General features: G+C 38.3%; 1 long non-coding RNA gene across 1 annotated transcript; it reads right to left on the bottom strand.

The window, feature by feature from the left end:
• Positions 1–1,807: 1,807 nt before the first annotated feature.
• LOC127119384 (uncharacterized) lies at positions 1,808–3,063 on the bottom strand. Its single transcript, XR_007802785.1, has 3 exons — positions 2,712–3,063; positions 2,311–2,548; positions 1,808–2,127 (listed from the first exon to the last, which is right to left on the bottom strand). It is a non-coding gene; the product is annotated as an uncharacterized LOC127119384 (long non-coding RNA).
• Between the last annotated feature and the right edge of the window lie 24,028 nt (positions 3,064–27,091).

Below are 27,091 nucleotides of genomic sequence, written 5' to 3'. Positions count from 1 at the left end.
GCTCCCATTTGGTCAGATCTTTTCAACTTTAAACTTTTAAATTTTGTGCATAGGGTAGTCTCTTCATCTTCTCCCCATTTCTTTAATTTCAAAATCCTCCCTCCATTTTTCAAAATTTTCTTTGTGTGAACTACTTTTGTTTTAAACTTTGACCATTTTCAAAAAGGTAGAAACTTTGGCCTTATGCCATTGCATTTTTAAACTTATTTTCTTAAATCAAACTCGTAAATAAACTTAACTACACTTGACTTAAACTTTCAAAAAAGCCAAAAAGAACTAACTCATTCAAACAATTTTTAGGCCTTTGTGCCTTTAAACTTAAATTTTGTTAAAACCAACACACTCATTTTAAAATTTTTAGCACGAACTACGAGGTTTTGATCCCTCATTTTTATGTTGGTACGTAGGCACAAGACCGAAGGTCTTGTCAAACACAAAAATATAATTAATCAATTCTTTTCTCATCTCCCCATTCTATTTGTTTGTAAACATCACTTTGTACAAAATACATATGCACATAAAAAGGGCTCCCTAGTTGTGGGCCCATGGTTTGAGATATTGTTGGTGGAGCTTCGTGCTTGATTTGAAACCCTAATCAGGGATGGTTGTTGTTCAAATGCTCTGTTTGATGAACTTTTGGATTGGTAATTAATCAAAGCCCTAGTTGATGGCTACTTGAGTCCTTGGAACTAGGATGTTGGAATCCAGTCCACCTAGAACCCTAGCTTGGTGGTTCATAAGGGCTATGAGCCTCAATGCTTGATGTGTGCTTAAGGCCTTGATCAGATATGCCTGAAATTGTTGGTTTGGTTTGAGGATTGTGGAACCCTAGCTCATGGGAAGGATTGCCTGGTCGTTATGATCTGCATCATGTCATTCATTGAGTTCACTAGAAGACTATAGTTTCACCGTATTAATCATTCAAACCATCCATTTGATTATTGACTTCATACGACTTGTTGCATTGATTCATTAGTACATTCATACTTCCATTCATTTCCTTTGACCATAGTCCATTTTCGGTCAAGGTCATTCATCCATCATGGTGTATAATATAATAGTCTCTGATTCTGGTTATGTCATCAGGTATTCAAATTTGCATTTAATTTCATTTGAATTTCTATGTGAAACTATACTTGGTCACTGCATTCAGCATAAGTGTCCATAATCGTATACTCATTGTTTCAAGTTGATTTTGATGATTCAAGTTGATTTTGATAATTCAAGTGATTTGGATAATTCAAGTTAACTTGGAAATTCAGGTTGATTTTGGATTCAAACCGACTTTGGTAATTTGAGTTAAACTTCGAGACTCAAGTTGATTTTTTGGAATCGTTTTTTATTGGCCATGAATGGTTATTCAATAATTGGCCCATTTATTCATTCATTCATTATCACGTTAAAAATTCAGCATGAGGATTACGATTCGTTTCACATGTTAAGCCCACGACTCAAAACTAACATCCAATGCCACAATTTCTTTTTACCAACAATCCTCCAATTTCCATATCCATTTTGTGAATCATTTCTCTTACCCAAGTCAATAAACCAAACCCCAAATCCAATTCATTTGTCCATTTAACAAACCCATTTACAAAGTATAAATCAAATCCAAAACCCATTTTAAATCATATCCAACTCATCATATCCATTAAAAAACCCATTTCCATTAAAAAAATCCATATCCAATTTACCATATCCATTGAGCATGTTCAGGTTAATATACATCCAAAAGACCCAATTTGATCAAACCATATTCCATTTTGACCGAATTAACCATTATCCAATTATAATTAACCAATACAAATCCAATAAGCCATGTCCAGTTTTTTTCAATTACCCAAACCATTAACCAATGACATTCTACATAAAGAAAATAAAGGAAAAAAAGCCATATCAAAGAATACATTGGAAAAGCTGCAAATGCAGGGTTACAACATGACATGCAAAGCATTAACGTGTGAACAAGCTTCCAAAAGCTGCAACAACAATTCAGAAGCCAACAGCAGCAAGCGTCGCGAACGTATAAGCCTGCTGCAGCAAACGCAACCATTGCACTAACTGGGCTCAACTCCAACCGGAAAAATCGTTTGCTCAATTAACTTCTTCCCTCGCATCTAACTGAACCTGCAAAATCGAAATTTATTTCAAAAAAAAACTCAGAAACCAACACTTCTAACCAACACCAAAATATTCTAACAGAATTTGTAACTACCCTAACAGAATTCACAACTAACCTAATCAATTCCTAACTGAAATTCATGAAAGAAAAGAGTAGAGGAGGAGATTTGGAAATCTATAAATTGGTACCTTCACGGTTCAGATTTTTTTTTGGCTTGTTTTTCTTCCATCTTCTCCATCCACCATCAATCTCAGACTCCATTTTTCATCACCTTCAACAAAACTCCATTCTGCAATTCTTCAATCTTCATCCTCACCGAGCCTCGCTTGCATCTAACGCATAACCTCCAATCACTACCACTCAACCACCATTCTTCGCTCCCTCTGCTATAACCACCAACCAACAAAAAGCCACAAAACAGAAAACCTGCAATCCACAAAGAAAAACCTTCAATCCACACTCCCTCACTCACAGAATAACAACAACTCCGTAACAGAAAAATGAGACGGAAGTGGAATCGTGACCGCTCATAACAGAAGAAGAAGAATTAAGATAGAAGGAGAAGAGAGTGAAGGAAGAAATCGCAGACCTTGTTCGAAGGAAAAAGCTTCAATCTTCGTCATCTACCATAATATCTCATTGCTCGGTTCTTCATCTTCAACGCAACGGAACGCATCCCTCTTTATCAGCCGCGTCGGAACGAACAGGTAGGTTCCCTTCTTCCTTCGATCTCGATCTCGTTAATCCACGCGCACATAAATAGATGAATTCGGTTCAACGATTGAATCCGAACATGAAGTCAATGTGTAAGGTGGTGAAACCAATCCTTGGAATTCTTCGATGTGGACGACGAATTCAGATTTCGGAAGCGATGACTCTCTCCGGCGAAGTTCTTGACCGCATGCGTGAACTGGAAGCCCCAAATTCCCTCAAACAAACCTTGATGGAGTCGTGTCTTGGTGTTAGGTGAAGGTTTGGGCTTTTTGTTCCCATAGCCCAATCATTTCCAATCTACACCCTCCATTCACTGGCCATACCCCACGCCATTTGGGCTTGAGGCTTGAATGAACCTGGCATGCACCCCCCAATTCGGGCCTACACCTCCAGCATGTTAAAGGACCATTGTCCCTTTTTGTTTAATGTTTAGATTCGAGTTTTTTTTATTAGTTAATGGTAAGCTTAATCAAATTTTAATTAGGATTAGTGGAATAAATTAGTGATTAGAAGAATTATATTTTAGGATTTGAAATTTGATTAGTTTCTTAATTAGAATTTAATTAGAATTTTATTAGCTTTAAATCTTGATTTTGATTAGTATTATTAGAGTTTTAGGGATATCCTTGATTTTAATTGGTTTAATAGATTTTAATTTTGATTAGAGATTAATTATTTTTAATTAGTTGTTTAGGAGCAGAATTAATTGAGACTAATTAGGATTTCAGAAATTTGAGTTTTAATTCAATAACCATAAAATTGTCAAATAACTGTTTTGCCTCTAGACTTAGAAATAGTCCATTTTGCATGTTCCCATAGTTTTAGGCTTTGAGAAAATAATTCCAATAAACATTAACCCTTTAGGTAGTTGCATATTCACCTTTAACTAATTTTTCCCCATCGATTAAGTTGATAAAAGTTCACTTTGATCGACTAAATCCTTTGACTGTGCTTAATTCCCCAAGCTTAGTTAAGTGATCAAAAGACCCTTCATCACTTGATAAAACAAGTCTTTGTGATCAAGATATGATGGATACTGGATCTTCAAGTTCAATCAAGATTCAAGGATCAAGATCGAGAGTTCAAGCTACTCAAACCAGTATAAGACATGACTACTATACAAGCACTACAAAGGTCAAACTAAACACTTGTTAATCATGAGCCAATTTATGTTCCATGAGTCTTAAGTAATAGAGAAGGAATGGGACTGGAGAATTCCTACCCCCATTCAGAATATCTTTGAGTGCGGGACGGATGACCCGTTTGCTCACTATATTCATCTTTATTCATAGGCTTTAGCACAACTCGATTCAAGTTGATTGACAAGCCTCTTCATCATTCAAAGACAACCCTTCATCATGGGAAGCTGCAAGGAAATTCAAATTTAACACTCATCGATTATGATGCAAGTTGGACGTCATGAGCCTTAAGTAGTAGAGAAGGAGGGGGATTGGAGAATTCCTACCCCCATTTTGGATATCTTTTGGTGCGAGATGAATGACCCATTTGCTCACTATATTCATATTTATTCATAGACTTTAGTGAAATTTAAATCGAATAATTGATAAGTATTTCTAGACAGATTGAAGATCAGACTGAAGACCAGACTTCAACCTTTTAGGGTTTCACTTTCTATCCTTTTGTTCTCCCGGTAAAACTAAAACCATTTTGTAAATAAATTCAAAAACAATTAACCCTACGATTAGGATTACACGACACGAGCCTTAAGCAGTGGAGAAGGAATGGGACTAGAGAATTCCTACCCCCATTCTGAATACCTTTGGGTGCGGGATGAATGACCCAGATGCTCATTGTATTCATCTCCATTCATAGACTTTAGTACAATTCGAATCATGACTCTCATTTCAGAATAAAATCAAACTCACCTCATCAAACTCAGTTTTGCCTGTGGGCTTCATTTTCAGTTTAAATTTTTTTCAGAAAGGACGTGTTACTTCCGTTCTAGCGTGAATGGCGCTTAAGCCTCCATGTGCGAGCAAGCAATGTTTAACTGCTAGAGTGCGATTCGATTTCATCCATTCTACCGCAAACAGACAGACGCTTAAAGCTCCCATGCTCGAGCATACTAGCCAGTCGACAGTAGAACACGAACGTTAATACGGTCCACTAAAAATAACTAGCGCATCCTCCCTAGCTCCCCGAACTACGGAGCTCTGATTTCCTCATTGCATGAATGAGGATACGTAGGCACGAGGGCCCAAATCCTTGGCGATCACAATTATTGAGTGTGCGATGCACTCGGGTATAATTCGTGTAGCTTCAGCTGGCGACTCTGCTGGGGAAACTGTTGGGGAGCTTGCTTGTAGTTGGGGGTCTCTTCTTGAGCATCCCAGCTTCAGCTGGCGACTCTGATGAGGAAGCTATTGGGGAGCTTGCTTGTAGTTGGGGGTCTCTTCTTGAGCATCCCCAACATCAACTGGTAACTCTACTGGGGATACCTTTCCTAAGCAAGTCGAGCCCAGTTTTGTTTGCTTTCTTTGTGAGAGTAGGTGTTTACCTTTATTTCTTTACTCGCTTTATTTATGTTATTTATTGCATTACTTTACTGCTTTAAATATTCATATGATGTATTCTGGATATTATCTGTCATATTACCTGTTAGGATGGGATGATACTATGTGGGAGAAGCTCTACACCCGAGCTTGAGTATACACACAGGATAGATTCGTGGATAGTCATGTCGGCCTGCGTTTTGCGAGTTGGGTTGTCACGAGAACCACACCCAGACTAGACTCACTTGGAAGTACTTTTGTCCTATGAGAATTCACTACGGCAGGGTATTTTCATTTGACTCGATGACTCTGGGAGACCTTTTAGGGACCACCTTTGAGGACTAGCACACACCTGTGAGAGGGCTATTGGGTTTTTTCTACAGGAAACCAATACCTTTCATACCATTTATCTCTTATATACGTCGGACCTTTGATCCTATATTGAGTTACATGGACATGTTATTATCCAGATTTCTCAAATCATGTCATATTGTTGACCCTGTATTGAGTTATATGGAGAGGCTATCCAGATCATCTAGGTCATGTCGGACCTTTGATCTTATATTATGTGATGTGGCCAGATTATTTAGAATCTCCAAATTATATTGAACTGTTGAATCTATTATGTTGCATGTCATCTCATCACATCATAAAATTGACTTAGCATATGCATTCCTCCGGGAACATCAAAACCTTTTGCATGCACTCATGCATCATTGCATTTCATCGGACCAATGAACTAATATTAATTTGAACCTTCACAGACGAACCACTTCCATCGAAGCTGATTACCCGACAACTGTCTTGAACTAGAAGCATGTCACATATTACCATGGAAGAGCTACGAAGAAATCAAGAAGCGATGAAGGTTGAGATCAACCAGCTGAAGACTCAGATGAGTTTGATCATGGAGATCCTGCAGTCAATGATGAGGAAGGAAGGCAACTCTTTGCCAACTATTGTGCCAGAAGTGGTCACTCCGGTGAACATGCCCGACTCCACTCCACATCAGGAGCAGCCTCGTGGATTTCATCCACAACTTGGACCTCGAAGAGCTCTCTATCAGCAACCGATGTATGCTATTCCTATGGGTCCTCTACCGATGCAGTATCGACAGCCTTATGCTCCACAATGACAGAATCATTATCAGCAGAAATTGAAGAAGCTTGAGAGAAGTTTTGATGTCATTCCCATGTCGTACAATCAACTTCTTGCTCTCTTACTTCAAGACTCTTTGTTGAAATATAGAGAATTAGGACCTCCTCCAACACCTCTCCCTTCGGGCTATGACACTGATGCTAGATGTGAGTTTCATTCTAGAGCGCCTGGGCATACAATCGAAAGTTGTAGAGCTCTGAAGCATAAGGTGTAAGACTTGATTGATGCAAGGGTCATTGTGTTCACACCGCAAGGCTTGAATATAGTGAACATTCCCATGCATCCACAAGAGGACACATCTGTAATGCCATGATCAGTCCAGGTGGGAGCTAGGGTAGATATGAAGAGTCTGCATATATAGGAAGAATTTGAGAAGGATCTCCTTGAAGATCGTCGTGTTATCTGCTACCAGCTTTATAATTTCCAGTCTGAGGATCTGAAGATAAGGCCGATTACGCCAGCAGTTACTAGTTTTGTTCAATCATGTTCATGTGTAATTTTCTTGGTTGTCATTTGTAACATACATTTGTAATACACTCGTTTATTTTTTAATAATAATGACATTGAAATGAATATGCATATTTTTGAATCAATCCATTCGTGTTCACTCATACTTTATTTTGTCAATATCTAACTTTTGTTTGAGACAAATCAAAAGGAGGATGATGAAATTGAAAAACACGATATCATTGCATGTATGCTTTTGAATAAGACCATGTTGATGATGTAAGGAATTGTTTCAAATCCCAAACATCGGAGTTATAAGGAAGATAATCCCTAGTCAACCCCTTAAAGCCAAGTAGTAGGAGTTTCTTTCTACACATAAAACCACCAGTTTAAACCAGGGCAGGGTAGTCATCAGCTAATTTGACCATGCATTCAAATTCCAAAGAAAAATAAGAGTGTCCCACCTGAGGATCAACCACATCTTATCCCTCAAGAGAGGTCGGAAACACCAAATTACAAATGGTTGTCCATCACCAACAGAGTAACGAGGAAGTCACAACCCTTCCAATCGAATGGATAGAGGTCACACGATTTGTTTCAACAAAAAGAGAAACAAGAAAAAGAAAAAAAAGCCTGCTAAGTCGAAAACTCGAAAACTAGTGACTTAGGAAAAAATTAGGGCATCCCTGTGGATTGTAAATCTGAACCAATCCAGCAAAAGTAGGGAAATGATAAAATAAAACAGAGAGAGGAATCAGAAGAAAATCCTCAACAAGAACAAATTCGTGTGGCTACCAAACTAAACCAAATAAGGGTGACTGCCACACCGAAAACCTCGTTGGTTCACTAACCATTACTTCAAAATCCCTTTTGGAAGATGAGCGCTTGTGTCCAACTAGCTGAACATAGAACTGAAGAACATCACAGAGAGTGGGTGGGTTAGGATAGGTTTTATCCTTGTATCCTTTCTTTTTGAAACCGTGAACCAGACCATGTTACAACCCTCAAAATACCTAATTGAAGCAGAGTGTATTTTGAAAGCATACAGTTAGTAAGATCGTGTTAAAACCGACTCCTTAATGATTCACTCATCATTTGTGCTGATATTGATATGACATTCTTAATCAGTGATGTACTCATTATCTATCATAATTCTAGTGAACAGGCTTGGATTTCAAAACTACATAAACGTGACATTGCTATTATCATTTCTAAAAATGAAATGTGTTACACGTGAGTAAGGATTTGACATCAAGAGGATTTCCATAATGAATGTGAATTGGAAAGCTTGATTATTACACCAGAAGAGAAGGATGCGTAAAGAGTATGTCAAGCAGAGGCAAATTACTTCAACTGATTGAATCACAAGACAGAATGCCTGAGAACTCCATTGAGCAGAGATAGGTCACCTTGATTTGATCATACACAGAGAGACTAATGCATGAGACTCCGTCGAGCAGGGGAAAATAATTTTGATTAATCATACCAAGTGTTGAACGCCTGAGTCTCCGTCGAGCAGCGACCAACCACTTCATGTGATTGTATCAAGGAACAGAATGTCCAAGAACTTCGTCGAGCAAAAGGACAAGATGTTTCAAATTTCCATCAATCTGAGACAGTCATGTCAAGAAATTTCAACAAGATTCAGTTAGTCTGAGACAATTACGTCGAGATTCGGCGAGTCTCTCCAAAGATCATATATTTAGGGGGTAAATCACCCCAGTTGATTGCATCAGAAGACCAAATGCCCGGAACTCCGTTGAGCAGGGGCAAACTATTTTGATGGGTTCTATCAAGTGCAGAATGCTTGAGACTCTATTGAGCAGGGGCAAGCCATTTCATTGGATCGTATCAAGAAGCAGAATGTCTAAGAACTCCGTTGAGCAGAAAGACAAGACACTTCAATTTTCAGTCAATCTGAAGCAATCACGTCGATAAATCTCTCAAGATTCAGTTGGTCTAAGGAAGTTACGTCGAGATTAGATGAATCTCTATAAGACATGTTAGTCAGGGGAATTCCCTCAGAGATCGGCCAGCCAAAGGCAAAATTATTCCAAGACTTGCACTGGGGAAAGCTACCTCAGGAATCCAAGAGGTCAATCTCTCTGAGATAGTTAATCAGAGGTATGTTGTTTCAAGATGTTAGGGCATGTCAGATCGAGATAGTATTATGACTAAGATGTTCCATAACTTGTGACTGGGGAAATCCATGCAAATTCCCAACAGAATGGGGCATGACTGACTATTGAAGGAAGATCCTTTCGGTACTTTTGAGGTTATTCAGAGCAAGGTCCATTGTGCGTAAGAGACTTCTAAGTTCAAGATGAATGTCGGGTAATAACGCTAAACACATCCCCAAACCTTTCAACAGAGAACCTGATCCTAATTCATAAATCTAATGGTTATGGGTACCCTCTGTTAGTGTAAGCCCTAGAGGTCAATACTTTTGGTACTTGTATCAAATTATTTATTAATAATAAAAGGCTTTTTCTTTATTATGCTTGTTTAATAAAGTCCCTAGAATAGCTAGTCCGTTTAATGTATCAAGTGTGACTTAATCATGAGATCCCATTAAACATAAGGACATTATTCTTAAAGTATATGTAGTCGAGCTTTGTTGTAAAGTGGGATAACATTAAAGCATTAAGACTATTATATATGTAGATTGATGATCACATATCATGGATCATGGATAAGGAGTTATCAAGTCTTAAACATAGGTATGAGTATTAAGAGTAATATTTATACTGGATTGACCCGCTATGAGAATACTATATATAGAATGTTATGCAAAGTGTCATAAGTTATTCTCATGGTGATAGTGGTGTATACCACCCTTCTACCTGAAACCACTATGGACCCTAGATGTAGAGTCGAGTGCCTTATTGCTGATCAAACATTGTCCGTAACTGGATGACAATAAAGACAGTTTATGGGTACTCCACGAAGCATGCTGAGGGACATGAGTGACCTAGATGGAATTTTCCCATCATGCGTAATAGGATAAATATCTAAGGGCCCAATATTGAACTGGACAAGGATGACACGGTATATGTCTCGTGTTCAATATATATATAAGGGTAAAAGGGTAATTGTACATATAAGTATTATCACAAAATGATTTGTCAGATCACATGATATTTTCGTGTCTTTGGTAGCAGTGATGTGTTTCTAGATACCACTCATTGTTTATTATGTTAAATACGTGATTTAATATAATTACCAATGTCGCGAGAACCTACAGGGTCACACACAAAAGGACGGATTGATGAAAGATAGAGTAAATAAGGAACACCGTAAGATACGGTGCACTTAAGTGAATTGTAGAACATCGTAAGGTACAGTGCACTTAAGTAGAATACGAAATATAGTAAGGTACCACACGCTTAAGTGATTTTGGTATATCATAAGATATGAGCCACATACACTTAAGTGGGTTTTTTAGCTTGTAGTCCACACAAGTGGTTCTAAAAATAGAACCCTTGTGCATAAGCATTTGATCAGCTGAAATTTTTTGTTTCTCTCTCTCACACTCAAAGCCTTCATTCGTAGCAGCTAACACTGAGACTGCAGGATTCCGTTTGTATGGACTGAGTAGAGGCGTTGTCACCATTCAACGTTCGTGATCACTCCTTCGATCTGCATCAAGGGTTTCAATCGCCACAAGAGGTAACGATTCTATCACTGACCATGCCCATTCGTAAGGATCACTAAAGGAGAAAATTTTAATTTCCGCTGCGTTTTGGATCGTTATTCTCCTTCAGCGGTATCAGAGCCACTTACGAAACCATGCATCTGATAGATGTTTATTTTCTGTATTTTCTATATTAATACAATTAAAAGACATAATGAATCAAAGAATAAACAAGTAATTAAATTTGGCATCATGTGTGTACGATTTGGATGATTGATGTTGACTATGCTTTGGAATCCGACGTTAGTATGGTGGAGCAGCGATACATCGATTGTCCATAGGTTACACAATTGAGATCGATCAAGTTATATATATGATATGAGTAATTCTGATGCAAAAATACGGTATATATGATATATTGTTTCTCTTCCGTTCATTCAAACACTTAATGGTTTTTTCCTTTGAGAGATCAATGGTCATTTGCTTCGGAATCTGACGAAAGTATGGTGAAGTAATGACGTGTTGAACAATCATACTGAATTAACAATCGAGGTGTGTTTGACGGTATGAAATTGGTGTATTAGGGTTCATGACGGTATTAGCGTTATGAGATTAGGGTTGTGATTGCGCAAGAGTTGTGCTTTAAAGTATCAAGTGTTGATGCGAAAATCGATGTCGTGTGATCAGTCGTCGAAATTTAATTTGGTTTATTTAATTAACAAAATTTAAATTAATAATAATAATAATAATAATAATGTTTTTATTATTATTTTCTTGTGGTGATCGGTTATGGCCTTAGTTTTTCTTTATTTTGTTTTGGGATTTTAAAATACGACCTACGTGTCGTGCCTCTCTTTTAATCTCTTAATGTAACTTCTTTTCTCATCTCACTCCCTCGTATGTAAAACGAGTTTCTTTTATGTAATGTAATGTTATGAAGAAAGAGAATAATACAATATCAAAGGAGGACAACCTTGAAGATCTTGCTTGGAGAAGCTTAGATCGTTATTAGGTTAGCTTAGGTTCTCTCATTGGCTTGGGAGAACAATTGCACAAGGGGCCATAACTGTTTCATTTTGTATGTATGTTGATGCATGTGAATGTATGCTGATGCATGTGAGAGACGATTTATATGATAAATAAGCCGGTGAGATTAGAATAATTGCAAATTCCCTCAAATTAAATATTAAGTTTATGCTTTCCAAGTTTTAGCACTCATCAAGACTAGTATCGAATAATTTAGGTTTCGCCTACGCGAGGTGCATGTTCTATATTAGTAAGGTGTGATGGGATAATTGTAATATCCAATTGCTAAAACAATGGGTCTAACTTAACTAAACAAATTATAATAAGATTATATATGTTTAGAAGCAAGAGATGGAAATGATCCATGTGATGGATTGGAATAAGGAGTTATTCACCCAACTAAAATATTCTAGTGTTGTATTAGATACAATTGAAAGGAGTTCCTAACTAAATAACCTAGTTTTGTGTAATCCGCCTACCAGTCTTAAAACCAAGTGAAATGTGGATCTCGACCCACTAGAAAATCTTACAATGGGAATTTCCGAATCAAATGGTGAGGGTCATTTATTTTGAGTAAAATAGTGGGAGCATATTTAATTAAAGGCCTAATTAAATATGTTATTGATACTTCTATTTTTATTATTTTCGTGTAGATTACCATAACAACAAAAATCTCTAACAACATTTTACGATCAATCCTTGATAAGGAAAAATTGTATGGGACAAATTTTCTAGATTGGCACCGAAATCTGAGGATTGTCCTCAAACATGATAGAAAGCTGTATGTCTTGGAGAAACCTATTCCTGGAGAGGAAGCTCCTAGTTCTGCACATAAGGCAGAAAGAGATGCTTATAAGAAGCATGTCAATGATGCCAATGAAACTACTTGCCTCATGCTAGCTACCATAAACTCAGAGTTACAAGAGCAACATGAGAACATGACAGTGTTCGATATGATCAAACACTTGAAGATGCTTTATCAAGAGCATGCAAGGCAAGAAAGGTTTGAAGTTTCAAAAGCCATATTTCAAGGAAAGTTAGCTGAGGGATCCCGTGTAGGTCCCCATGTGATCAAGATGATTGGGTATGTGGAGAACCCTGAGAGGTTGGGTTTTCCCCTTAGAAAGGAACTTGCGACTAATTTGATCTTGCAAACGTTTCCAGATAGATTCAGTCAATTTGTCCTTAATTTCAATATCAATGATATGGACAAATTTCTTCCTGAACTACTAGCTATGTTAAGAACTGCTGAGCAGAATCTGAAGTCAAAAGGGAAATCCATTCTGATTATTGGAAATGGAAAGAGACAAAACAAAAGACCCGTCAAGTAGGGTGATAAAGGGAAAGGCAAGGAAGTTGCCAAACCCAAACCCACTACTCCTGCTTTGAAGCCTAGTGGAGGCATAACAAAGGAAGGCACCTGCTTCCGATGTGGTAAGACCGGACACTGGAAGAGAAACTGCCCAAAGTACCTGGAAGATAAGAAGAATAGAGTAGAGACTTTAAGTTATCTACTTCTGCATCATGGGTATTAGATACTGGATGCGGTTCTCATATTTGTACTAATGTGCAGGGGCTAAAAAGGAGTAGAGATTTGGCAAAAGGTGAAGTTGACCTACGAGTTGGAAATGGAGCAAATGTTATTGCTTTAGCCGTAGGAACTTATGTATTGACTTTACCTAGTGGTTTAATAATTCAATTAAAGAACTGTTATTATGTACCTGCAATTAGCAAGAATATTATTTTCGTTTCTTGTTTGGACAAGTTTGGTTTTTCATTTATAATAAAGAACAATTATTGCTCCATTTATTTGAATGATATATTCTATGCTACTGCACAAAAATGAAGGAGAAGTGCGATAAAAAACGCAACAGAATTTTAAAAAAAACTCCTTTAGTGATCCTTATGAATGGGCATGATCAATGATAGAATTGTTACCTCTTGTGACGATTGAAACCTTTGATGCAGATCTACGGAGCATCACGAACGTTGAACGATGACAACGCCTCTACTCAGTCCACAAGAACGGATTCCTTCAATCTCAGTGCTAGCTGCTACGACTGAAGGCTTTGAGTGTGTGTGTGTGTGTGTGTCTGTGTGTGTGTGTGTGTGTGTGTGTGTGTGTCTGTGTGTGTGTGTGTGTGTGTGTGTGTGTGTGTGTGTATGTGTGTGTGTGTGTGTGTGTGAGAGAGAGAGAGAGAGAGATAGATAGATAGATAGATAGATAGATAGATAGATAGATAGATAGATAGATAGATAGATAGATAGAGAGAGAGAGAGAGAGAGAGAGAGAAACGAAATTGCAACTGCACAAATGCTTCTGCACAAGGGTTCTATTTATAGAACCACTTGTGTGGGCTGCAAGCTAAAAAGCCCACTTAAGTGTATGTGGCCCATATCTTATAATATGCCAAAATCACTTAAGCGCGTGGTACCTTACCATATTTCATATTCTACTTAAGTACATTGTACCCTACAATATTCTACAATTCACTTAAGTGCATCGTACCTTACAGTGTTCCTTAGTTACTCTATCTCTCATCAATTCGTCCTTTTGCGTGTGACCCTGTAGTTTTTCGCAGCATTAGCAATTATATTAAATCATGTATTTAACATAATAAACAGTGAGCGGTATCTAGCAACACATCATGCTACCCAAGACACGAAAATGTCATGTGATTTGACAAATCCTTTTGTGATAATACTTATGTGTACAATTACCCTTTTGCACTTATGCCTATATTGAACACAAGGCATAGACCGTGTCATCCTTGTCCACTTCAATATTGGGCCCATAGACATTTATCCTGTTATGCAGGATGGGCAAATTATATCTAGGTAACTCATGTGCCTCAGCATGCTTCATGGAGTACCCATCAACTGTCTTTATGGTCATATAGTTACGAACAACGTTTGGTCAGCAATAAGGCACTCGACTCTACATCTAGGGTCCATAGTTGTTTCAGGTCGAAGGGTGGTATACACCATTATCACCATGAGAATAACTTATGATACTTTGCATAACATTTTATATAGTATTCTCATAGCGGGTCAATCCAGTATAAATATTACTCTTAATATTCATACCTATGTTTAAGACTTGATAACTCCTTATCTATGATCCATGAGATATGATCATCAGTCTATATACATAATAGTCTTAATGCTTTAATGTTATCCCACTTCACAATAAGGCTCGACTACGGATACTTTAAGAATAGTGTCCTTATGTTTAATGTGATCTCATGATTAAGTCACACTTGATACATTAAACGGACTAGCTATTCTAGGGACTTTATTAAACAACCATAATAAAGAAAAAGCTTTTTATTATTAATAAATAATTTTATACAAGTACCAAAATTATTGGCCTCTAGGGCTTACACCAACAATCTCCCACTGGCACTAGAGCCAATCAGGCATACCCCTAATGCCCATAGATCTAGTATGGCCATCATGCTTCTGATGTGCAAGAGGCTTTGTCAGTGGGTTAGCAGTATTGTCAAGTGTAGGTACTCTGAATATTTTCACATCTCCTCTATCTATTATCTCTCGAATGAGGTGATAACGCCTAAGTATGTGTTTGGATCGTTGGTGAGATCTAGGCTCCTTAGCTTGTGCGATAGCATCATTGTTATCACAGTAGAGACCAATGGGATCCACAATGCTAGGAACTATGCCAAGTTCACTAATGAACATTTTGATCCAAACATCTTCCTTTGTTGCACTTGAGGCAACAATATACTCGGCCTCAGTTGTAGAATTAGCAATTGTATCTTGCTTTGAATCTTTCCAGCTCACAACGCCACCGTTTAAGCAAAACACATACCAGATTGCGATCTAAAGTCATCCTTATCTGTCTGGAAGCTAGCATCGGTGTATCCAATTACAGCAAGCTCTTCCTGACCTCCATATATCAAGAATGAGTCCTTAGTCCTTCTCAAATACTTAAGGATATTCTTGACAGCTACCCAATGAGCATCACCGGGATCAAATTGGTACCTACCCGTTGCACTTAAAGCATACAAGACATCTGGTCGAGTACATAACATGGCATACATGATAGATCCTATTGCAGATGCATATGTAATCTTATTCATGCGATCCCTTTCTTCCTTAGTTGAAGGGGATTGTGTTTTTGATAGACACAAGCCATGTTGCATAGGTATGAATCCTTTCTTGGAGTCATGCATATTTAAGTGTCTCAGCATTTTGTCTATGTATGTACTCTGACTTAGGCCAAACAGGTTTTTATGATCTATCTCTATAGATCCCGATTCCTAATATATAGGCTGCTTCACCCAGGTCCTTCGTAGAAAATCATTTCCCCGACCAAGATTTTACTTGTTGTAGGGTAGGGACATTGTTTCCAATGAGTAATATGTCATCTACATATAATACCAGGAAAACGATCATGCTCCCACTAACCTTCTTATAGACACAAGGCTCATCTTCGTTCTTGATGAATCCATATTGTTTTACTGTTTCATCAAAACGAAGATTCCAGCTTCTGGAAGCTTGCTTCAATCCATAGATTGATCTTTGTAACTTACATATCTTTTGGGATTCTTCTGGTATGTCAAATCCTTCAGGATGTGTCATGTACACATCCTCAAGAACATTCCCATTAAGGAAAGCTGTTTTGACATCCATCTGCCATATTTCATAATCATGATATGCAGCGATAGCCAATCAAATCCGAACAGATTTAAGCATTGCAACTTGTGAAAAGGTTTCATAATAGTCAACCCCATGAATTTGTTTATATCCTTTTGCAACCAGTCTTGCCTACAGGAGGTTCTACCAAGGTCTAAACTTGGTTTGTGTACATGGAATCCATTTCAGATTTCATGGCTTCTAGCCACTTCTCAGACTCGCGACCAATTATGACCTCTTGGTAGGTCACAAGCTCATCTTGATCCATGAGAAATACATCACCTTGATCAGTTATGAGATATCCATATCTCTCAGGTAGGTGACATATCCTGCTTGACCTACGCTGGTCTTGTTCTACTGGAGCGAGTTTCTCTTCCACAACTACTTGTGTTTCCTGCTCTAATTCCTCCATAGGTGTATCAATGCTTTTTGATTTTTGAATTTCTTCAAGCTCTACTTTCCTCCCACTTATTCCTTTGGAAATAAAATCCTTTTCTAGGAAAACTCCAGTTCGAGCGACAAACACTTTGCCCTCAGAAGGATTGTAGAAGTAATACCCTCTTGTTTCTTTAGGATACCCCACAAATAAGCATTTGTCAGATTTGGGCTCAAGCTTAGTTGAAATTTGTCGTTTCACGTAAACTTCACAACCCCAAATCTTCATGTAAGACATATGTGGTTTCTTACCACTCCATATCTCATATGGTGTCTTCTCAACCTTTTTGGATGGAACACGGTTAAGTGTGTAAGTTGTTGTCAATAGTGCATGTCCCCAAAAGGAGTTTGGAAGATCGGCGTGACTCATCATGGATCGGACCATGTCTAACAAGGTTTGATTTCTTCTCTCAGATACACCGTTCCATTGGGGTGTTCCAGGAGGAGTAAGTTGGGATAGGATCCCACACTCTTTCAGATGGTCATCAAACTCTAGCTTAAATACTCACCACCTCGATCTGATCGAAGAGTTTTAATATTCTTACCTAGTTGGTTTTGTACTTCATTCTTGAATTCCTTGAACTTTTCAAAGGACTCTGATTTGTGTTTCATTAAATACACATAACCATATCTACTGAAATCATCAGTAAATGTGATGAAGTACTAAAAACCTTCTCTGGATGGTATGTTCAGTGGTCCACATACATCAGTATGTATGAGGGCCAAAAGATCATTAGCTCTTTCACCTTTTCCTGTCAATGGAGACTTTGTCATCTTTCCAATTAAACAAGATTTGCATGTCTCATATGATTCATAATCAAAAGAGTCCAAGAGTCCATCTTTATGGAGTTTGGAAATGTGTTTCTCATTTATGTGGCCTAATCGACAATGCCAAAGGTAAGTTGGATTTAACTCATTAGGTTTCATCCTTTTAGTATTAATTTTATAAATAGGCATTTCAAGATCAAGGACATATAGTCCATTGTTCATTTGTGCAGTAGTATAGAATATATCATTCAAATAAATGGAGCAACAATTGTTCTTTATTATAAATGAAATACCAAACTTGTCTAAACAAGAAACGAAAATAATATTCCTGCTAATTGCAGGTACATAATAACAGTTCTCTAACTTAATTATTAAACCACTGGGTAAAGTCAATACATAAGTTCCTACGGCTAAAGCAACAACCTTTGCTCAATTGCCAACTCATAGGTCAACTTCACCTTTTTCCAAATCTCTACTCCTTTTTAGCCCCTACACATTGGTACAAATGTGAGAACCGCATCCAATATCTAATACCCATGATGCAGAAGTAGATAAATTAATTTCAATAACAAAAATACCTGAAGTTGAAGTCTTTACTCCATTATTCTTATCTTCCAGGTACTTTGGGTAGTTTCTCTTCCAGTGACCGGTCTTACCGCAATGGAAGCAGGTTCTTTCCTTTGTTATGCCTCCACTAGGCTTCAAAGCAGAAGCAGTGGGTTTGGGTTTGGCAACTTCATTGCCTTTCCCTTTATCACCCTGCTTGGTGGGTCTTTTGTTCTGTCTTTTTCCATTTTCGATCATCAGAATGGACTTCCCTTTTGACTTCAGATTCTGCTAAGCAGTTCTTAACGTGGCTAACAGTTCAGGAAGAGATTTGTCCATATCATTCATATTGAAATTAAGGACAAATTGACTGAATCTATCTGGCAACGATTGCAAGATCAAATCAGTCGCAAGTTCCTTTCCGAGGGGAAAACCCAACCTCTCAAGGTTCTCCACATACCCAATCATCTTGAGCACATGAGGACCTACAGGGGCTCCCTCATCTAACTTGCCATGAAAAAGGGCTTTTGAAACTTCAAACCTTCCATGCCTTGCTTGCTCTTGATAGAGCATCTTCAGGTGTTCGATCATATCGAACGCTGCCATGTTCTCATGTTGCTTTTGCAACTCTGAGTTCATAGTAGCTAGCATGAGGCAAGCAGTTTCATTGGCATCATTGGCATGCTTCTTATAAGCATCTCTTTCCGCCTTAGGTGTAGAACTAGGAGGTTCCTCTTCAGGAACAAGTTTCTCCAAGACATACAACTTTCTATCATGTTTGAGGACAATCCTCAGATTTCGGTGCCAATCCAGAAACTTTGTCCCAGACAATTTTTCCTTATCAAGGATTGATCGTAAAATGTTGTTAGAGGTGTTTGTTTTCATGGTAATCTACATGAAAATAATGAAAATATAAGTATCAATAACATATTTAATTAGGCCTTTAATTAAATATGCTCCCACTATTTTACTCAAAACAAATGACCCTCACCATTTGATTCGGAAAATCCCGTTGGAAGATTTTCTAGTGGGTCGAGATCCACATTTCACTTTGTTTTAAGTCCGCGTAGGCGGATTACACAAAACTAGGTTATTTAGGTAGGAACTCCTTCCAATTGTATCTAATACAACTCTCGAATATTTTAGTTGGGTGAATAACTCCTTATTCCAATCCATCACATGGATCATTTCCAACTCTTTCTTCTAAACATATATAATCTTATTATAATTTGTTTAGTTAAGTTTGACCCATTGTTTTAGCAATTGGATATTACAATCATCCCATCGCACCTTACTAATATAGAACATGCACCTCGCGTAGGTGAAACCTACATTATTCGATACTAGTCTTGATGAGTGCTAAAACTTGGAAAGCATAAACTTAATATTTAATTTGAGGAAATTTGCAATTATTCTGACCTCACCGGCTTATTTATCATAGAAATCGTCTCTCACATGCATTAACATACATTCACATGCATCAACATACATATTGAAACAGTTATGGACCCTAGCGCAATTATTCTTCCAAGCCAATGAGAGAACCTAAGCTAACCTAATAACGATCTAAGCTTCTCCAAGCAAGATCTTCAAGGTTGTCCTCCTTTGATATTGAATTCTTCTCTTTCTTCATAACATTACATTACATAAAAGAAACTCGTTTTACATACGAGGGAGTGAGATGAGAAAAGAAGTTACATTAAGAGATTAAAAGAGAGGCACGACACGCAGGTCGTATTTTAAAATCCCAAAACAAAATAAAGGAAAACTAAGGCCATAACCGATCATAACAAGACAATAATAATAAACACATTATTATTATTAATTTAAATTCTGTTAATTCATTAAAACCAAATTAAATTTCGGCGATCAATCACACTACGCAGAGTTAGCCGGGGGTTTCGCTGCCCGGTCAGCGGACGGGGGTCAAGGGGGCAGCGCCCCCTGTGGCAGAAAGAGATGCTTATAAGAAGCATGTCAATGATGCCAATGAAACTACTTGGCTCATGCTAGCTACCATGAACTCAGAGTTGCAAAAGCAACATGAGAACATGGCAATGTTCGATATGATCAAAAACCTGAAGATGCTTTATCAAGAGCAAGTAAGGCAAGAAAGGTTTGAAGTTTCAAAAGTCATATTTCAAGGAAAGTTAGCTGAGGCAGCCCTTGTAGGTCCCCATATGCTCAAGATGATTGGGTATGTGGAGAAACTTGAGAGGTTGGGTTTTCCCCTCAAAAAGGAACTTGCGGCTGATTTGATCTTGCAATCGTTTCCAGATAGATTCAGTCAATTTGTCCTTAATTTCAATATCAATGATATGGAAAAAATTTCTTCCTAAACTGCTAGCCATGTTAGGAACTGCTGAGCAGAATCTGAAGTCAAAAGGGAAGTCCATTATGATGATCGGAAATGGAAAGAGACAAAACAAAAGACCCACCAAGTAGGGTGATAAAGGGAAAGACAAGGAAGTTGTCAAACCCAAACCCACTACTTCTGCTTTGAATCCTAGTGGAGGCATAACAAAGGAAGGCACCTGCTTCCATTGTGGTAAGACCGGACACTGGAAGAGATTGCCCAAAGTACCTGGAAGATAAGAAGAATGGAGTAGATACTTTAACTTTTTTATTGAAATTAATTTATCTACTTCTGCATCATGGGTATTAGATACTGGATGCGGTTCTCACATTTGTACTAATTGTAACACCTCAAAATTTGCCCTCCTCTCTTGGGACTAGCTTAACATATTGCATTTCATCTTGTAGGTCATTAGTCATTGCATCTTTGCATGTCATGTGGAAACATTGAGCAAGTCATCCTCCTAGGTCTTTCTCAGAAGATAAAGAGGTTAAGAGATGCAAGCCTGAGAGTCTTAATGAATTGATCACCAGCCATCTGAGGGTTTGTGCTTCAATTAGGTTTTTTGGTTCCTCAAGGAGATTGGGTATTATCTTGGTTGAAATGATACATCATCATCATGGTCTTATCATCACCAAGAGGTTCATTGTGCCTGATCATGTTCCTTGGGATTAGGGTTTTGACCTCTGGTCAACCCTAATCAGTTGAATTATGCCAATCAGGGTTTATCAAGGAGATAAGGTTTTAATGGAGATGGGGATCATCATATGGTTTTATTGAGCTTGTATAAGCTAGGGTTTCATTTTGGAGCCATTTCATCAGGAGATTGAGGCTCAAATTCATCTGTGCATGACCAAGTCATCTATCAATTGAAAAAGTCAACCAAAAGTCAACTGTTGGATTTGGAGGTGGGAAGTGGTTAGAAATACTTCTTTCATGTTCAAACAAGTCTCATTTGACATTTCAAACATCAACATTGAAGAAAATAAAGTCAGGACAAAACTTCCCAAAAATAGAAAGTGACTTGTAATTTGAAATTGCCAAAAATGGAAAGGTTTTCTCCTCAAGATTACATCATCAAGAAAGCTTCAAATGAAATTTTGTTGAACATGAAAGTTGTAGATCTTGCTCTCCCATTTCCAAAAAGTCCAAGATCATGAATTTCTCATGTATGGTTGAAGAGATATGGATCAATCTTGGTCAAGTGAACATGGAACTTCAAAGGGGCATAACTTTCAAACCATAAGTCCAAATGAAGTGGCTCTTTTTGCAACATTCTTGTTTTAACCTCTAGTTTCCAAAATTGGCATTACATGACATGCATTCCATTCACATAAATATTTGAAAATTCAATGCATTTTTGGAGGGAAAAATGGAATTAAAAATTGGTGAATCATTTGCACATGCTACTATCACCATTGGTCTTAAAACATTATTTTGAGAGAAAATGAATGCAAATTCGTGCACTATTCACATGCATCCCATGCATAAGGTGAAAATTTCAATTTTGCAAAACACCTCCAAACTTAACCATTTTTCATTAGCACTTGGTTTAACTTAATTAATCATGATTAGTGAAGCATATATAACACAAATCATAACAGAATTTTCACATTTTCCAATTCTAGATCTAGAATTCTCAAAGTCTCTCAAATTTCTCTCTCACTTTTTTCTCAAAATTTCTTCAAACACTTTGCATTTTTCTTGCCAAATTCATCATCTAGCATCATCATAGAGCAAGATGCAAGCCAGAATCACATGAATTCGTGGAGTTTGAAGCCTATGCAAGCTTGGAGATCATCAATGGTGGAATTCAAAATTTGTTGAATCGTGCTCAATTGAATATCAAGACTTCATCCATACACTTATACAAGCTTGCTAGAACACATTGGAAGCATTGCAAGGCGTTGAAACCACACGAATTGAAAGCTGCTCATCAAGAGGTCAAAATTTCGAGTCTCTTTTCTTGAAATTGTTGTGCTAGACTTGTAGATCTTGTTTGTGTGAGCATGCTGAGCTTTGAACCACTGAAAACCGTGCATTATTGAGTGAGTTATGGTGATTTAAAGTTCTATGCATGAAACTTAAGTTGATCGATTCTCATTGTTCATGTTGTTTCGTGTTAAATTAATGGTGGATTATTGTTATGTGATGAAAGACCTAGCTATACATGTGCTTAATTTCCATTTCTGAGAAAATTGTTCATGATGATGATGAACATATACTGTTCATGGCGCGCGAAATTCTGGAGATGATGATGATAGTTTTAGGCAACGGTTTTCTCGTTCCCATAGGCCACGCTAAACCGTTCCCATACACCATGCTAAACCGTGGCCTTAGGCGCGCTAGGGCTGCAACCTGATTGGTTGCATGCCACCCCCATGCAGCGCGCCAAATCCTGATTTGAATAGCTACCGTGTTCGAACCTTGGCTGGGTGGTTTTCACATGTTTCATTCAATTTTCCATCACATGTTCATATATGTTCTTCATGCATTTTTTAATTTTTTTTCCACTTTAAAAAATCACAACAAATGGAAAATTGATCAAAAAAATATGGTTGTTTTTGCATCGTGTCACATTTTGTGTCTAGAATTTTATGAATATTATTTTGCAAATTGTGCTTGGCTGAATAACTTTTTGCCCTAGGGTTCTTGTACATGTGTGCATTTTGGACATTGCTTTGCTATATCATTTGTGAAATGCTCAATTTTAATCCAATGCTCATGAAATTTTACATGTAGAAACTAGACATCTTGCTGGACATTTTGGTGTTAAGTTTGCATTTTTATCAAACTCCATTGCCGAGTTATGATTTTTCTAAGTTAGGTGTGACAATTTGTGTCACACCTTGAGATGTTCAACTTGATGAATGCCTTTTCCATGCCAAATGAATTCCAAATGTTCTGATTTTTTGTATGGTGCTTGATATGAATGTTGTGAATATTCATGATTTTTTGTGGAATTTTTGGATTGATTTCTGATTTGTTTGAGATTTTTCTTTCTGGATGGTCATTTGTGCACTTTTGGATAGTCTTGAACTTCAATGATATGTGAAATGCTGGTTGTTTATCCTATGAATTTGAAACTTTGCACATTGTTTCTAGACATATTGAAGCTTATTGTGGCTTTGGTTTGAGGTCTTTATCATTTGTCAATTCTGTTTTAGGCTTGTGCTAAGTTGATGTAGCATTTGGTGTCTCATTTGAGCTTGTTTTGATTGCCTTGCCTTATACAATTTGATTACCATGCCTAATGTTGTCCAAATGCTCTAATTTTTTGTGTGATAATCATGTTGTATGTTTTGTTTAGCCATGATTTTTCTTGAGATTAATTGAATCATTTTTGAATTAATGTGTATTTGTTCATTCTGTTGTCACAATGTGGTTACAATGTGCATACCTTGCCATATTTAGTTCATGAAATGAAATTGGTAATTGATATTGATGTGGGATTTTTTGGATGATGTTCTTAATTGATTGAAGTTGATTCATGTCAAATTTCATGTTCTGTTTTGAATTATTTCTCCTTCTTTGACCCTAGGCCTTGTCCTAGTGGTTTGTGCTTATGTTTGAGCTTTGTTTTCAGGATAAGAAGCACCTGGCCATGAGGGGATTGATTCATTTGCTTGAGTTGGTTGATTGTGTGATGTTGACTAATCTTGACTTATTTTGTAGGTTGATGTTAGCTCATTTGAGTTGAGCTTGTGCCTTGCACATTGCATTGCTAGCTTGCTTGTCTGTTTGACTGTTAGTGTTGACTATTGGTTGTCTGTTTGACTTTTTTGAGTTGTACTGATTGAGTTAGATTTTTTTCAGGTACATTAGTTGCTTAAGTTCTTTTGAACTTGCTTTTGCTAGCTTGTGGTTGCTTAACCATTTGAGGTATAACTCTCTGACTTCATGTAGTCTGGAAGACCTGTCCTGTTATGTGGGCAGGCACCTGTCTGAAGTCCTCCTTAAGAGGCAATGCTTGTGTTTGTTTAAATTTGTGCCAAGCAGGAAAAGACCTCTATGAGGCAATTGGCAGACAAAAGAGATGTGTAATCCATCTCCTGCTATTCAGTGTGTCATCCACTTTGCTCGCACACCTTGTATTGATGCATCGTGGATAATAACCCAAGATCTTTGTTGAGTCAGTCATATGTGGAGAAGAGTTCCAACTTTCTGAACTCCCACTTTCATTTGTCTGAAGCTCTCCCAGGCCAGGGATAAGAGCTGTGAGGTCTTATCCTCACTTCCCATTTCATCTGCTTCACCCTAACTCTCAATGTTAGGGTTAAGAGCTAACTACACCCGATTCCAGTTGGCTTGTGTTTCACAGCCTAACCTTGTGTGAGCCCACTTTGTTTGTATATAGTGTGTGCTAATTGTGTGTATGTTTGCTCTGATTGTGCTGTGTTTAGGTTTAGCTTGCTCCCTGTGCAAGTTAGATAGAAACCTCAACCTAGGACCATTGTGGATTGCATGATAACTATTAGGCTCGAGTCAGTCTCCCTTCTAGTTTGTCATTTCCCAGTCTCTGGTTAGGAGAAAGTTTCTCCCCTGTTAAGGGGAACTACGTTGCCCTGATCCTCATACCAGACGAGGTACGTAGGCAGGAGATCGTACGAGATCTCTCCGGGCACCCTTTTTCTTTTGTGTGTGTTTGCTTGACAGTTATTAGGCTCGAGTTCCCGACTCCCTATTAACTTGTTTGTTTGTCATCCTTCTTGTGTGTGTTAGGAGATGGATGTAAGACCAGCGATTGGCAGTCCGTATCCTATTGGCGTTTGTTTGTGTGGAGTCTGACGTAAGTCCAGCGATTGGCAGTTGGTTTCCTGTGTGTGTTCGTTGGTTCGGAGTCTGATGTAAGTCCAGCGATTGGCATTCGTTTTCCATGTTTGCCTGTTTGTGTGGAGTCTGACGTAAGCCCAGCGATTGGCAGTTGGTTTCCCGTGCGTGTGTTTTGTTTCGGAGTGCGTGAGCCGAACTACGGTAGCTCTGATTCTTATTCCAGATGAGATACGTAGGTGTAACACCCCAAAATTTGCCCTCCTCATTCATGCATTCACTTTTTAGGTCATTTAGCATTTCATATTACATTGCACCATGTCAATCGGAATTAGCTCCAAGAAGCTCAGACATAATCCAGGACACTTTGTGGGTTCTACTTAGACGATCAGTCAACACAAGGAAAAGACTCGAGGTACTACCAACAGGGCCAGATGGGGCCTATTCACCGTGCAAATCACCAAGTCTGAAGAAGCAAGAATCTGCTGCTGAGCTGTCATGCTCGCTAGGCGAGCAGATGCTTCGCCTAGCGAAGAGTACTGCCATGCTCGCTGGGCGAGCAGATCCTTCGCTAGGCGAAGGGCGCGTATTTCAGAAAATATCAGAAAGATTTTGGGCTTGAGTTGCCCTCATTTGAGCCCACTACCCACGAAATCAGTCTATAAATACTGAAGTTTTAGTAGAGGAAAACACACTGGAGAAAGATATTGAGAGAAGGAAACCTAGGAACTACTCTGCAGCGACCTTCAGGCAGCCCTGAGAAGTTCACTCCGCCTCACGCAAACCCTAGTATTACTTTGCAGATCCAGCCGTACCATTCGATCTTAATCAGTCTCTCTCATCAGGTATGCCTCTGTTCCTCTTACTTTATGCCTTGAATTCGAATACTATGAATGTATGAGGTAACATCAGGTTTTGCCCACGGGTTTATATTTGTGTATGAATATGTGAATGATGCTTTGAATGTTTAATAATTTCGTTTCTGAGATGAATGCCATAGGGTTTGGAATCCTTAACATCAGACTGTTATCAATGAGAAACCCGAAACCCGCAGGCGCTCGCTAGCCGCTTCGCTAGGCGAGCACACAGCGAAGCTTCGCTAAGCTTTCGTTAGGCGATGCAGTCGCGAATATGACAGCATTCGCTCTTTTTGTTCTGTTTTGTTCTAACCTGTCTTGTGTTTCCATGGCATTGTTTTCTCTTGTTTTCATCCTTTTGTCTAACCTTTTGTCGAGTTTTTGTGAGGACTCACATGCTCTTGCAAGGATACCATGCGGAGGTTTATTCTGATTACTCGTATTGACTGATTTTCTTTGATGGTCTAGCTGGAGAGGTCTCAGGGTTGCTAATCCTTTAATTGCTGTAACTTCGGATCTTTATCCGTGGGGTAAATTTTTTTCCCTTTCTCGTACTTTATCGCTTTCCTAGCTGAAAGACCTCGATAGGAGGCAATGTTTGAGCCCCTTGGTGGCATTTTACTTTAAGATACATGTTTTGTGTGGTATGATCGCTTCCCCATAGGACGCGAGGCTTCGGATAGTCTCCCGTTTGCATGCCCATTAAGGTAGCACTGTTCCTTCGCCTAGGACTTCCTTTTTGCATGCGCGTTCCTACAACGCAAACAAACCCTAAAACTCAAAGCAACATGTTATCTCCTTCTACTACAGGCGAGTAAGTCTCCAAAGGTCGAGCATCCGGTAGATTGCGTAATAACATTGTTCGTCCAAAACCCAATCCATAACCCCGTAGTTAGCCGAACTACGGCTTGCTCTGATTCTCATTCCAGATGAGATACGTAGGCATAAGACGCGATGTCTTAGCGAGCACACATCCCCCCAACCCATAGGTCAGCCGAGCTACGAAGACTCTGATTCTCATATCCAGATGAGATACGTATGCAGTGGATGCGACATCCGCGCGAGTCATTTCTCTTAACCTTTTAGTAA

The sequence above is a fragment of the Lathyrus oleraceus genome, chromosome 2, assembly GCF_024323335.1.
Source record: "Lathyrus oleraceus cultivar Zhongwan6 chromosome 2, CAAS_Psat_ZW6_1.0, whole genome shotgun sequence".
NCBI lineage: Eukaryota > Viridiplantae > Streptophyta > Magnoliopsida > Fabales > Fabaceae > Lathyrus > Lathyrus oleraceus.
The sequence above is the reverse complement of the archived record's forward strand: the minus strand, read 5'-3'. Positions and strand labels throughout refer to the sequence as shown.